Below are 16,020 nucleotides of genomic sequence, written 5' to 3'. Positions count from 1 at the left end.
TGTCATCAATAACTGTTAGGTGAGGTGGCATATAAATCGGTGGAACCGCAGTACCCACTAGAAACCCTAGTCGTGTAGGATTTCCGTTTTCCTACCAGGGGAGTGTGAGGAATTCGAGAAAATAGTGGGAGTTACATTTGTTCTAAAAGACCTTAGAACAGATTAGGATCAAGTACAAAAGTCTAACTAGAATCTTTACTCTCTGCAGATCATAATGTCAGCCTCAAACCCTTTGACCCGTATTCTTGAGACCAACCGATTGACCGGAACCAATTACAAGGACTGGCTTAGAAATCTCAAAATTGTTTTGAGCTGTGAGAAAATAGGCTACATACTCGATTCAGATATCTCCACACTACCAGCACGTCCTACTGATGTTCAGCGACAGATGCAACAAAAATGGCTGGATGATGACATTAGAGTTAAATGCTATATGATGGCATCCATGTCAAATGAACTCCAATGCCAGCATGAGAATCTCAAGACTGCTAGGGACATACTAGCACACCTGCAAGAGTTGTATGGTGAGCAGAGTCGCACAGCTCGTTTTGAAGTGTCCAAGAGGCTCTTCAAGACAAAGATGCGCGAAGGGCAGTCTGTCCATGATCATGGTCTGACTATGATCAAGGACCTAGAGGAGCTTGAGAAGCTCGGAATGAACATGCACAAGGAATTGCAAGTGGATTTGATCCTACAGTCACTTCCTGATTCATTTGGTCAGTTTATAGTAAACTACCACATGAATAAGATTAAATGCACTAAGACTGAACTGATCAACATGTTGGTAACTGCTGAGGGAGCCTTGAAAGGTTCAAGGGGCAATGTCCTTGCTGCTGAGTTGACTTCTGGTTCCAAGAGAAAGTCTACTTGGAAGAAAAAGAAGCCTGCAAAGAAGCAGAAGAAAGACAAGAAGCCAAAGAAGGAAGTTCAAAAGAAAAATGCTAATGACAAAGGAAAATGTTTCCACTGCAATGTCGACGGCCACTGGAAGAGGAACTGTCCTTCATACCTCGAGAGCCTGAAGAACATGAAAGGTGACAAACCTTCAGAAGGTATAGATTTGCTCATAATTGAAACTAGTCTAATGGTTTCTTCTACTTCTAGTTGGGTTATAGATTCTGGTTCTAGTGCTCATCTGTGCACTACCATGCAGGGTCTAAAGGAAAGTAGAAGGCTGGCGGAAGGTACGGTAACCCTTCGGGTTGGCAACGGGGCAAAAGTTGCTACTGTGGCTGTCGGCACCTACCATCTGCGACTACCGTCTGGTTTTAGTTTATTACTTAGAGACTGCTATTATGTACCTGCTGCTAGCAGAAATTTGATTTCTGTTTCATGTCTAGCACAGGAAGGTCATGTTTTTACATTTGACAAAGACTGCTGTTCTATTTATTTGAGAAATAAAATAGTCGCACGTGGTTTTATGATTGACAGTCTCTATCATTTGCATATGGATGTATCTATAAATGTGTCTGAGCAAGTAGTGAATGCCAAAGGATCCAAAAGATCCAGGGATGAGATAAACCAAAAATATTTGTGGCACCTCAGGCTTGGCCATATTGGAGAGGACAGAATGAACAAAATGGATAAAGATGGGCTTCTCGGCTCATTGACTTCCGAGTCATATCCAGTTTGCGAATCCTGTCTTCAAGGAAAAATGGCCAGATTACCCTTTGTAGGACATGGGGAGAGGACCACTGAAATACTTACCCTAGTACATACAGATGTATGTGGCCCATTCGATGTGCTAGCCAGGGGACGTTATTCGTACTTCACTACCTTTACCGATGATTATTCACGGTATGGGTATGTGTATCTGATGAGACACAAATCTGAATCTTTTGAAAAGTTCAAAGAGCTCAAAAATGAAGTAGAAAAACAAACTGGAAAACCCCTTAAGGCTCTTCGATCAGATCGAGGAGGAGAATACCTTAGTGGAGAATTCTGGGACTATCTCAAGGACAATGGCATAGTCTCACAATGGACTCCTCCGGGTACGCCTCAACTCAACGGGGTGTCAGAGAGGAGGAATCGGACCCTATTGGATATGGTCAGGTCCATGATGAGCTTCACTGATTTACCTATGTTCCTTTAGGGAGATGCCTTACTCACAGCGATTTATTTATTGAATAGAGTTTCCTCTAAATCAGTTCCTACCACACCGTATGAGATATGGCATGGTAAGAAACCAAGTCTTGGTCATCTCAAGATTTGGGGATGTCCTGCCCACGTCAAGAGACTACAGGCAGACAAGTTAGAGGCTAGGACCATAAGTGCTCGTTTTATAGGATATCCTAAAGAGTCATTAGGATACAATTTTTACATCTTAGAGGATCACAATGTGTTTATGAGCCGTCATGCCATCTTCTTGGAAAATCAGTTTATCCTTGATAGAGGCAGTAGGAGGAAAATTGAACTTGATGAGAAAGTCTCTGAAAAGCAACGAGTCATGAATCCTATCGAACCCATTCATACAGAGCCAGTACACGATGTCCCTCGACCACCTCGTAGATCTAATAGGGTCTCCCATCCTCCCGATAGATACTTAGGTATACTAGAAGAGGATACCGAGGAAATGTTCCTAGTGGGAGATAGGGATCATACACAAGATCCCAAAACCTACAACGAGGCAATATCTGATATCGATTCCGAGAAATGGCTGGAAGCCATGAAGTCAGAGTTAGACTCCATGCATTCCAACCAAGTCTGGACCTTAGTAGATCCACCAGAAGGTATTGTACCTATTGGATGTAAATGGATCTACAAAAGGAAAATAGGTCCAGATGGAAAGGTAGAGACCTTTAAGGCAAGGCTGGTGGCGAAAGGGTATAGTCAACGCGAAGGCATTGACTATCAGGAGACCTTTTCACCTGTAGCCATGCTGAAATCCATCCGAACACTGCTTGCCATTGCAGCATTTCATGATTATGAAATCTGGCAGATGGATGTGAAAACTGCTTTCCTGAATAGATATCTTGATGAAGATATCTATATGGAACAGCCTCTGGGTTTCACTTCCAGTGATGGAGATCACAAGGTCTGCAAGCTGCAAAGGTCCATCTATGGACTAAAGCAAGCATCTCGGAGTTGGAACACTCGTTTTGATGACGCAATCAAAATATTTGATTTCATCAAAAACGAAGAGGAACCGTGTGTTTACAAAAAGGTTAGTGGGAGCGCTGTCGTATTTCTCGTACTGTACGTGGACGACATCCCCCTGATAGGAAATGATATTCCCATGCTAACCTCGGTCAAGGTCTGGTTGTCAAAAGAGTTCTCTATGAAAGACCTTGGGGAAGCATCCTATATTTTGGGAATAAAGGTCTATAGAGATAGATCTAAAAGGATGCTTGGCCTATCATAGAAAATGTATATAGAGGAAGTGCTGAAAAGGTTCAGCATGGAAAACTCCAAAAGGGGTCTTTTACCCCTTAGGCATGGAATTCATCTCTCCAAGAAGATGTGCCCCAACACATCTGAAGAGATTCAACGCATAAGCAAGATTCCCTATGCATCGGCAATAGGGAGCCTCATGTATGCCATGCTATGTACACGACCTGATATAGCTCTTGCTGTGAGTGTCACAAGCAGATATCAGTCAAATCCAGGTGAAGAACACTGGACAGCTGTGAAGAATATTCTTAAGTACTTGAGAAGAACTAAAGATTTATTCTTGATTTTTGGAGGGTCATCAGAGTTGAAGGTAGAAGGATACACAGATTCAGACTTCATGACTGATGTCGATGATAGAAAGTCAACATCTGGATATGTGTTCTTGTGCAATGGTGGTATGGTAAATTAGAAGAGTTCCAAACAACCGATCATTGCTGATTTTACTATGGAAGCTGAATACATCGCCGCCTCCGAAGCTGCTAAGGAAGGCTTCTGGTTCAAGAAATTCATTGCGGAATTGGATGTAATGTCATCAGATGCCATAACACTCTACTGCGATAATAATGGCGCCATAGCCCTTGCTAAGGAGCCAAGGTCTCATCAGAAGTCCAAGCATATAGAGCGGCGCTTCCACCTCATACGCGACTATGTTGAGAAGAAGTATGTCGAGGTGCAGAGAGTAGACTCCGCGGACAACGTGGCAGACCCATTCACTAAACAGCTAAGTCAGCAAAAGACTGAAGCCCACCTTGAGAAGATGGGACTAAGATATATGACTGATTGGCTTTAGTGCAAGTGGGAGATTGTTAGATGTATGCCCTAGAAGCCAATTTTTGGCTGATACATTATTAATTCTGGGACATAATTTGTATTTGACTTTATTATTATTGAATAAATAAAAGGCATCTTTTTCATTCATATTGTTTATGTGTCTATGAATCGTCCAAGAATTAATAAGATGATGATGCATATTCTTAAGAGTTAAGAATTTGAGCCATGCATCATTGGTGATTAATTTCTAAATGCTCCTGATCGATGGATCATCACGAGGACGGTGATCAATCCGATGAGATCAGTGCACAGATTACTTTCCTTAAGGATGGACGAGACTCGAGTCCACAGTGTGGCGACACTGAAGTAATAGTGCAGGTGCTTGTTAAGAACAAGGGTACTGAGCGTGACCAATACAAGAAGTCACTTGGATGTCTATCCACTCGTCAGTGACTTGCTTGATGTTGCAGTAGTGTGACTGGTCCTTTGACCTGCGGTGCTTCGGCTACTCACAGTGAGGTTATTGTAGTTTGACTGCACACATACATGGTCTCTAGCCATATGGGTCCATGCAGTGTAGATTGGCTGCAGTAAGTTCACTGTAGGAGTAGGGTATGCACCTATAAGGAATCTATCGACCTTGATAGATAAGGAGAGATCCTATGTAATTTATAAGACTGAGTTCGTAAGACCTCGGCCGGGGCAATATGCACAGTGGAGAAAGAGTTTTCCACTCTCGAACTTAAGTCGAATAAATCTTCACATATGACAGACGATGGGGTTTGACGAGTTGTCCATGACCTCCGTCCTGTAGGGATCCACGATAGTAGGACTGTATCACATATTAACTGCACCTAGAGGTTCACCATTCTATTCTGCTGGGTAGCCACTACATGCTGCTAGGTGTCACTGGTGGATGGTGGGACTCATAGGGATTATCTTGATGATCGATAAACCCTAATGAGTTGAGTTGGAATCGTTCCAACCCATTGAAAGGAGTCTTCAATGATATTGTGATAGAGATCACAATATATCTCACTACCAGTCAGAGTAGAACCTATGGGGTCACACACACTAAAAGTATTGACCGATCTGATGGTTGAATAGTGATTAGGAATCACAAATAATCAATTCGATTGATATTCAGTTGAAGAAGGAACAAAGGGAATTAATTAATTGGACTTGAAACAAGAGTCCTACTTCGAGTAGGATTCCTAGAGTCCTAATTGGATTAGGACTGGAAATCCTAGTTGGAGTAGGACTGGAATTCCTACTTGGATTAGGATTCCCACAATCCTACTTAGAATAGGATTTTGAATTCAATATGAATTCCTACTTAGAATAGGATTCCTAGAAGTCCCAATTGGATTAGGACTTCGGATTCAAATTGAGTCCTAATTGGATTAGGACTAAAATTAAATACATCCTAATATGGATTAGGGTTTCTTAAGTCACAATTAATTATTAATCTAATGAATCAATAAGACTCCTAATTGGATTAGGATTGAAGAGTTCAATTGAGTCAAAATTGATTCAAGTACTAATTGGATTAGGACTTACCTAGGTTGGATCCATTGGTTCACCCTTGGGCTAAGCCCTAATAGGATTAGGGCTTGACCACATTAGGGCAATGCAAACCCTAATGTGGACTAGGGTTTACCAAGAGGGAGGGGCGCAAGCCCCTCCCCTTGATCACTTGGTGCGGCACAAGAGAGGGGGCCGGCGCCCCCTCTTTGGAAAGTCATCTAGGGTTCCTACTTTGGAGGAGCCCTTGATGGCTATAAAAGGGCTTATGAGGCCGGCGCCCTAGAAGGATAAAAAGCCTCTCCCTCTTGTGCCGTGGCCACCCTCTCCCTCTCCTTGTTTCAGCCGCAAGCAAGGGAAGAAGAAGATCCAAGTGTTGGCGGCCTCCTCCCCTTCCCTTCCTTCATCCAACGCAAGGAAGAAAAGAAGGCTGCATGGGGATTCTTCTTCATCCTCTTCTTCATCCTTCTTCTTCCTCCTCTCAAGCATATTCAAGAGTTGAAAGAAAGAGAGGAGATCAGCCATCAAAAGAAGTCTTTGCAAGGGAGCTAGCACCCCGGGAAGACGAGAGATCTTTGATCAGGTCCTCTGCTTCGTGTGGATACCCGTAGAGGCCGGACGTTTGAACGGCTTCAAACGAACCCTCAACCTAAAACCACGAGCTTCAGTTTGCGGTGATCATCTACCCGCACAAGGTGAAGATTTGATCTCCCTAAAGGTTTTAAAAGTATTAATTCTTATCTAACTACGAACGGTCTAGAAACAGCGTTCATGCGATGAACGTCGATCCCGCTTATGCCGATTCCGCTGCAATCTGATTTTTGTTTTGAAATATCAGCGGCATAGGCGGGTTCCCAACAACTTTGTGGGTGATTGAATATTTGCGAACCAAAGCTTCAAAAGATCGGTTGCAGAAATGTGATCCCCCATTACTAATGATAGCCTGGGGTGTACCAAAGCGACTAAATATATTTGTTTGTAAGAACTTAACCACAACCTTGTGATCGTTAGTCCTAGTGGCAACTGCTTCTACCCACTTCGAGACATAGTCAACTCCGACAAGAATGTACTCAAAATCAAAAGAATGCGGGAAAGGACCCATAAAGTTAATACCCCAGACATCAAAAATTTCTATAATTAAAATGGAGTTAAGTGGCATCATATCTCTACGGTTGATTGTACCCATTCGCTGGCATCGCTCACAAGTCTGGCAAAAATTGTGGGCATCTTTGAGCAAGGAGTGTCGTCCAGAGGTGCAGCCCAAGAGGGGGGGGTGAATTGGGTCTCTTTAAAAAATAGTTAAAGTTAAAACGTAAAAAGAGTATGAGTTACTTTTATCTTAAAAATTCAACAGCGGAAATAAGAATGCACAAATATGACAGTGAATAAAGTTATGAGAACTGTCAAGAATATGTAGAGGAAAGGAAGAGAAGAAGCACAATCACAAACACCAATATTTATAGTGGTTCGGTGCACTTCCAGCACCTACGTCCACTCCTCAAACCTAGCTTGAGATTTCACTATAACCCAACAGATTACAGCCTGATTGTTTTCCGGGCTCACAATCAAAATTCAGTTGGTATTCCCAGGCAACCAACCAAAAACCTTTTGTTTTCCGGGATCACAAACAACCTAGTTAGTTTTCAGACAAACCAACCAAAAACTTTATACCGTTTGTTTTTCCGGGCTCACAAACAATCCGGTTGATTTTCAGAAAAACCAACCAGAAACTTTTTTCTTGCTGAATATTTCCTATTCAACAACTTCCAATCGAGGCTTGGAAGAGCCTTTACAAGTTTCAAATCAATGAAACTGTTACAGCAACAATTAATCCAACTGAAAGAATGCTGTAACTAGAAAACTCAAAGCTTCAGAATATAATGAGTAAATCAATGAAAATAAAAGCTGAAGCCGATGAAGAAGTTGGCTGTGGAAGGATGTTCCAATGTCCGAACAGCAGCTCTTCACAATGCAGTGAGAAGCTTCGACTGATTTCCTCACCAGAGAAAGTTTTAGATTCAGTGCCGGTGAGGATGATAAACTGTTAAGCTTTTCTTCTCTCTTTTTCTTAGTGGAAACCTTTTTGTTTTCTTATAGAATTTTTTTCTTTCCTCCTTGTTTCCATTCTGAGGTTTCCTCGCATTTATAGACAAATTCTTTGGCGAGATTTGAATTCCTTTCTTTCCGTTTTGATGAGAATCTTTTTCTGTTACAGAAGAAGACAAAAGTCGTTCATAGTTTTCTGTTGTGGTCCCAGCAGTACAAGGATCGACTCATGTAGCTTAGGGGTCGACTCATGTTCATTCTGGATCAGACTTCAAATAGTCGAGAAGGCTTTTGCTGTGTCATCCTCAAAGGGTCGACTTTTAATTCTTAAGGGTCGGCTCATCTTAATCAGGAGTCGCCTTTTTAAATACAAGGGTCGACTCATCTTCATTAGGAGTCGCCTCTTTAAACACAAGGGTCGGCTCATCTTTAGTTTTTCGGCCGGCGCTGAGACTGAGCAGGGGTCGACTCTTCAAATGCAAGGGTCGACTCTTCAATTTCGGGGGTCGACTCATTTTTAACAAGGGTCGACTCTTCAAGCTTTTCTCAGGCGGTAAAAACTTTCTATTTGCTTTAAACTACACAAGAGTCGACTCATGTTTTGCGGGGGTCGACTCTTTGACTGTGTTTCTTGAATAAAACTTATCAGAATTAACTTAAACTTGTTCTTTTTGCTTAGAAGTTGACTCAAGTCTTTCAAACAGAAAACTTTAGACTTCTTCTGTGATCTCCATGGACTAGATTAAGATCATTTTCTTTTAGAACATGTCCAATGAGATATTTGCGAAGAACTTATGATTTTGCATTGCTTCATTCCTTCTGATTTTTCTTGACTTATAAATCTTCACAATTAGACCAATGTCATTAGTACACAACATGATCTCATGTATTTTGTAATCATCAAAATTTATTCTTTAGGACTGACAATCTTTCCCTTTTTGATGATGACAAAACCATTGAGTTAAAAAGAATTTTGCAATAAATTTCACTGCAATTATCAAAATTTTATAATGAAGTTCAGAGCAAATATGACATTCAGAGATATATGCATAATTTCAACAGATTAAGGAGAAAGGTCTCCCCTTATCAATTACAAACATTCGAATTATGCATAGTTCTTGTTCTTTATCATAATTTAAATCTCCCCCTATATATTCACTTTAGTGCAGAAATTTGTATTCTTTTTCATATATTTCTCATTTCTCAGATTAGAATTCTTTTCATATTTCTCATTTCTCAGATTAGAATTTGTTGCCCAAGAAGACAACCCAAGAGGGGGGGGTGAATTGGGTTTTAAGTAATAATTACAAATTGAAACTTAATGAGTAACTAATTAAGATTATTGCAGGCAGATTAATTAGATTACTAGTAGTAGTGAGTGGAGAGGATGGAAGAGACAATGAACCAATTACAAACACAAGAGGTTTTATAGTGGTTCGGAGCTAACCCTTGCTCCTACGTCCACTTCCCAAGCTTCACTTGGGAGTTCACTATAATCCCTAGGATTACAGCCGGTTGTTTTACAAATTCACAACCCAACTTATTGTTTTCACGAGATCACAACAAACTTGGTCGGTTTTCACAGGCTCACCGACTAGAACCACCCGATTGTTTTTTCGGGATCACAATCGAACCCTTACACTGTTGGTTTTTAACTTCGGCTCACCAACAAACCTTACAACCCTTGATTCAATCCTCTGATTGAATCAAGTAAGAAAATAGATTGGAAAAAGTTACAAGAAAAGCTTCTTAATAAGCAAATATTAAACAATATGAAAAGAGAAGAGTTAGAAGCCCTCAAACAGATTTTGGAAGAGGAAGAAAGGGGCTTCTCGAACTCTGAGTCTCCTCTTTGAATGCGCTAAAGATTTAATGTCAGAAGGAGAGCCTTAAATGCGAAGGAAAGAGTTTGTTGGATGGAGTTCAATGCGCTTCTTCCTTCTTTCACTTGTATTTACTCTTGAGAGCCTTTGGTAGGTGAAAAATCCCTTTTTGTTCGAATGGAATAGCTCTCTTAGTGTCTACTACTGTTCACTCTGACTATTTAAGCAGTCCCCATTGAAAACTAGCCGTTAGACACCAATTTGTAGCGGTTCTGCACAATCTGCAACTCCTGACAATGTATCTGTTGGGGTCGGAGTCGACTCGCTCGATCTGGAGTCGATTCGGCTGTTGCTGGAGTCGACTCATGCTTTACTGGAGACGACTCGCCCACTGGTCAGGATTTGAATTAAAGTGCTGTCCCGTTCTGGAGTCGACTCGGTCAATATCCGGAGATGACTCGGCCCTCTGGAGATGACTCGTTCTCAAGATTCCAGAGATCTATTTTTCTGCAATTCTTTCTCGAGTCGACTCGGATCATCTTGGAGTCGACTCGGCTCTCAGAGCCCAAAGTTAGTTCTCTGACTTTTAGTCTTGCTTTCCTCTGAGAGTCGACTCGGACGTAACTAGGAGTCGACTCGCCAAACTTCGGAGTCGACTCGTAACCTTCTGAAGTCGACTCGGTTGCAGGGTCTGAAATACATCGTTCTGTCTTTCTTCTGTTACCCTTAGGAGTCGACTCGGAAACGTCGGGAGTCGACTCGGCAACCATCGGAGTCGACTTGAACCCTTCTGGAGTCGACTCGCTGACAGGGTCTGAATATTAACTTTCTATCCTTCTGTCAATTCTCAGTCGGAGTCGACTCGTAGTGTACCGGAGTCGACTCGAGCTTGTGCCAGAATCTCTGAAACACTTGGAGTCGACTCGCAAGCTTTCAGAGTCGACTCGAGCTTCAGACTTTGGCTTAATTATGTTCAACACTTAGCCGAATAATCTTGAACAAACGCTCGATGCTTTATTTACATATATTTGCCTGAAACTCTAGATTGAATTCATTAGTATAACTTAAAATATACTCAAATGCTTTGAGCTCATCAAAATCAAATAGGGGTATAACCAATCACTCCACAATCTTTCCCTTTTTGATGATGACAAAACATTGAGTATTTGTAAAGTGAATTGCTCAACCAAGAGGAGATTTATAATAGAGTTTTGAAATGAATTCAAATATCTAGTCATTTAATTTATCCAAAATTGAAAGGTATGAAACAGTAAATCCTGAAATTAAAGCTTCCCTTTCATTTGGAATTATATAAGCCTTCATATCATGCAATCAATTGTTTGGCTTATATGTATTTAATGAATTTGCTTTCTTAAGATTTCAGATTCTTCTCCTCAACATATGCATTCAATTTTGTTTAGGTTCTCTGAATTTCCTTTTAATGTCTTGAAGTTTTTGAGCTTAATTTTTTAATTTTAGAGGGAAAATCTGACAATTTGTTCTTGAGTATGATTCAACTAATCTCCAAATATCCCTTGAATAGATTCTGGAGATTACTCCTTGAGGAGCCCCAATAGAGAGATAATGAGCCTCGAGGTATCGAATCCACTAAGAACAAATTACTTTTTGCATTAAGGATTTTCTTTTTAGTGATTCCCTTTACATTTCAAATCTACATATTTTCTCTCTCTTTTTGTCATCATAGCAAAAAGACACAGAATTAGAACTCAAGAATGCACAATTTTGAAAGAAGATTTCTACTCATTGTATTAAATTCAAATTTGAGTACAAGTATGATTACATATCAAAAGAAGTCCTCAAGGGACTGTACATCATAAAAAATAGATAAGAATACGGTACTTTTTCTTTGTAGTGGAGGATGTGGCTCCCGTACTCAGTCTAGTGTGTTTGATGACCATGCTTAACCCCTCATTGATGTTCTCTAGTTGTTCGAGAATCTCCGAGGTGACTCTAGACTGTGTCGAGGAAATCTCGTTCACACTCTCCTGGAGGGTGTCAAGCTTGAGGATCAATGCATTAGCTAGCCGCTCTGCACCCTGACTCTGGTTGCCTAGCTCATGTCTGATGCTGTCTCGCATCTTCCTTGTGTCATCCTTGACATCACTCATGTTCCAGTATTGAGCTTGAACTAGGCTTCGTACATTGGATATTTCCTCCTTCAGGTGTGCAATCATCTCTGTCACGGCTGCCAAGGAGGGGACTATCTCGGTGGATGGAGCAGTCTGAGGACCTCGTAGCTCCCTCAGCAGATCATCCCTCAGCTCCCTCACTATCTCCTGCCTCAACTGTCGGAGCTGCTCAGAAGATATCCGGACTTCGAGAGGTTGCTGAGGTGGTGGAGCTGCAGATGGTCCGGCTGAAGTGGATGGGAATGAAGGACCAGAAGTGGAAAGAAAAATGGGAAGATCTGTATAGTGCTCCTAGTCATGGTCAGGGCTAGGGGAGTGATGAGTGGTAGGGTCAGATGGTGTGGATGTGGATGGTTTCCGTACCCAGACTCCCCCGACCTTGTAGAATCCCATTCGATGGAAGATCTCCTCACCCATGCGATCTGTAAAACGCAGTGAGCGAGAGGGTTCCCCCTTAGGGATAGGGACCTCTAACTCCCTAAAGATAAGAGTGAATAGCATTCCATATGGGAGACTCAACCTAGGTTTGTCTACGGGTTCACAGAGATACTTGTAGATGAGTTTAGGGAAGTTGATAGGAGTATCTTGGAGTATGTGGAACATCAAAGCTAGGTCTCTCTCTGAGATGAAGTCAAACCTACCAGTTTTGGGAAAGAGAGTCCTAGAAATGATACTTAGGAGAAGCCGCATTTCAGCCGAAAGCTGATTTGCGAACACCTCCTCTATGGGGGACTGAGGTGGACTCCCTAAGATGGCCGTAAGGGCCTCTGTCCTATCTGAGGGGTGTGTGGGAACGATCCCCTCTCTGGAGAGATGGAGGACTCGAGCAATGAAGTCCTCGGAAATGAAAACTGGGGCACCCGCTACAGTCCCCTGGATACCGCCGCTACCCCGTGCGACAGTACCGTAAAATTCCCTAACTAATCCTGGATAGGTAGGGAGGTCAAGAGAACAAAAGAACTCTAAGCCCTGGGCCCTAAGGTGATGCCCTAGGTTGAACCCTTCCCGGAAGAGGAAGTCAAAGTTGACTTGCCTCCCGGTAGAGACAACCTTCCCGGCGCATGAGCGCGAAGGAACCGGCCTAGGCGGGGAAGGAACCGGAGGTGGTGGCCTCGTGGGTTCGTTCTGAGCCTTGGACCGTCGCTCGGCCCCACTCGCGGAGGAGGGTCTCTTCTGGCTTGGGACAACGACTTTTCTAGGCATTTTTGACCTAAACACAAAGTGATGGACAAAAAAAATGGAGGAAAACTCGATGGAGAGGACCTAGAACGGGTCGGAGAAGAGGTCGGAGACGACTCTAGGGCTTTTGAACAGTGGCGGCTGAAAATAGAAGTGAAGAGAAAAACATTCCGCTTAGGGTTAAAAGTCGGAATTCCGACCTCGAGTCGACTCTGGTAAGTCGCGAGTCGACTCGACCTCGAGTCGACTCCCAAATATGCACGAGTCGACTTGCCCACGAGCCGACTCTAAAATCTATTCGAGTCGACTCGAACTCTGGCACATAACCAAAAAACTTGTTATTTCTGTGCCAAAAGAGAGAGTTATGGAACTATCAAAGATTTAAGAACTGATTTGATGATCATAGATAAGAAACCCTATGTCTAACATAAGCTAATCATCAAAATCAATGAATTAGAGGAGAGTATCACTAGAATGGATCAATCACTCCTAACCCTCTTCTAAGTATACAAAATCGATCTTCACTCAAAGATTTTATGAAGATGTCAGTAAGTTGATCATCAGTACAAACAAATTGAAGTGTCACATCACCATTCAGTACATGATCTCTTATGAAGTGATGTCTTATCTCAATGTATTTAGTTCTTGAATGCTGAATTGGATTTTTAGTTAGATTAATGGCACTTGTATTATCACAGTTAATGGAAATTTTATCTTGTTTGATGCCATAATCCAAGTTGTTGTTTAATCCACAAAACTTGAGCACAATAACTTCCGGCAGCAACATATTCAGCTTCAGTCGTAGATAGTGCAACCGAGTTTTGTTTCTTGCTAAACCAAGAGATTAAGTTTTCTCCTAAGAATTGACATGATCCGCTGGTGCTTTTTCTATCAAGTTTACAACCAGCGAAGTCTGAATCAGTGTACCCTATTAAGTTTATACTTGATTCTTTAGAGTACCATAGACCTATGTTTTTTGTTCCTATAAGATATTTAAAGATTCTCTTAACTGCAATTAGGTGTGACTCCTTAGGATTAGATTGATATCTAGCATACATGCATATACTAAACATGATATCAGGTCTACTTGCTGTAAGATATAATAAAGATCCTATCATACCTCTATACATCTTTTGATCTACTGATTTACCTGATTCATCTTTGTCTAGTTTGCATGATGAACTCATGGGTGTGCTGATTGGCTTGTTTCCATCCATATCAAACTTCTTAAGCATCTCCTTGATATATTTTGCTTGACTGATGAAGATGCCTTCTTTAGATTGTTTGATTTGGAGCCCGAGAAAATAGTTCAGCTCTCCCATCATGCTCATTTCAAATTCACTCTGCATTAAGCCAGCAAATTCTTCGCAGAGGCGATTGTTAGTAGCACCGAAAATAATATCATCTACATAAATATGTACTACTAACATATCTTTGTTTTTCTTCTTTAAAAATAGTGTTGTACCAACATTTCCTCTAGAGAATTTATGGTCTAATAGAAATTTGCTGAGTCTTTCATACCATGCTCTAGGAGCTTGTTTTAGACCATAAAGTGCTTTGTTTAGTTTATAAACATGATTGGGATATTGATGATTTTCAAAACCAGGAGGTTGTTTTACATACACCTCCTCATTAATATACCTGATGAGAGCACAAAAGTGCGATCTACACATCACTTAAATTAGTATTATTGCTAACAAATAATGATAAAAGTGCTGCATTAATATTATATTTTTGTGGGGTGCAGGTAATCGTAAATCAAAGCTAAAATGCGCATTGGGTCTAGAAAAGATGCAATCACTGCAGGTGATCAGCCGACTGCATGGTTCAATCCCAGTTGCACACTAGAAGGAGCATTAGCCGGCTAGGTGCAGCCATATCCAGCAGCAGCATTTTCCCCATTTCGTGTGTCCATTTGAACTTCTCCCAGCCGTCCACGTGTTCAGCCGAGTCCCCAGCATCTTGCGAAGCATCCACCCAGCGTCCCTCATCCTTCTCTTTCCCCATTTCAAAGGCATCCAGAGTTCATGATTCATTCCTTCCAGCCGTCACCCTGGCATCATCCAAATCTCAGCATCTCGAGACCAACATCCGGCCGTCCGTGGCGATTCCAACCGCGTCCGTCTTCTCTGCGTGCGAGTCTCCCGTGAAGCGTCCCAGGATCCGCATCAAGCTCATCCGTTCGCTACCCAACCTCCCAACATCCTGCAGTCGGGATGCATACTTCGAACGACCACCCAATCATCCCGCGTTCGTGCAGCCGTCCGTGAAGCATCCTCCCATGCGTTCCACGCTCCAGCTTCTCCCGAGTTCCAGCCACATCAGCTCCCAGCCGTCCGCATCATCCGCACGATTCCATCCCGATTCCCAGTTTCCTTCAAGCATCCCCAGATCTTCTCCGCGTACATGAGCCAACGTCCGCGTGCATCCCACGAGGATCGCGACCCAGCCTCCGTCTTCCTCGCAGTCCACCTCTTCCGGATTAAGCAACCGAAATCCCAGCTTCTCCCAGCGTCCGAGGATCCCGGCATCCCGTGATTTCAGCATCAGCGAGGCATCGTCCGCGTCCATCCATTTCTTCCGGATTAGCATCCATCCGTTGATCTCCATCGCGTGCGAGGAGTGGATCGAAGGCGAGCTTGATATCCCTCTCGGCTGGGAAGTTGGCTATTTATTATTCCTTCCCATTCGGTGAAACAGAGGGGGGGGTCCTGTTATTCAAAGAAAAGAAAGAAGAAAGGAAACAGAGCATGCTCTGTTTCCAAAAAGAATAGAAAAAAGAAAAGAAAAAAAAAAGAGTTTTCTTTTATGATTATGGAGGGCTGATTTCTTAGGGAGGGTGATGGAGGAACCTTTGATGTATTGCTCTTTGAAGTAAACTCTAAACTTTTGCTTTCAATGGTTTATATTTATTGATATGTTCTTGATTCATGCGTAGTTATCTCATAGATAGATCTTTAATGGATTATGATTATTGATATATGGATTGCTTTAGTATTTGATTCGCCGTAGACGTAGAAAGCACGACGGATGCTTAGAAATTGAGTTCATATGTTCATGAAACATATACCATGATTAGATCTATCCTACATTTAATCTTTAATCAAGAACCATAGAGTTTATTCCTTGGATGCAAT

The sequence above is a fragment of the Phoenix dactylifera genome, unplaced genomic scaffold (genome assembly GCF_009389715.1).
Source record: "Phoenix dactylifera cultivar Barhee BC4 unplaced genomic scaffold, palm_55x_up_171113_PBpolish2nd_filt_p 000779F, whole genome shotgun sequence".
Classification (NCBI taxonomy): Eukaryota; Viridiplantae; Streptophyta; class Magnoliopsida; order Arecales; family Arecaceae; genus Phoenix; species Phoenix dactylifera.
Note: the sequence above shows the minus strand (reverse complement) of the source record.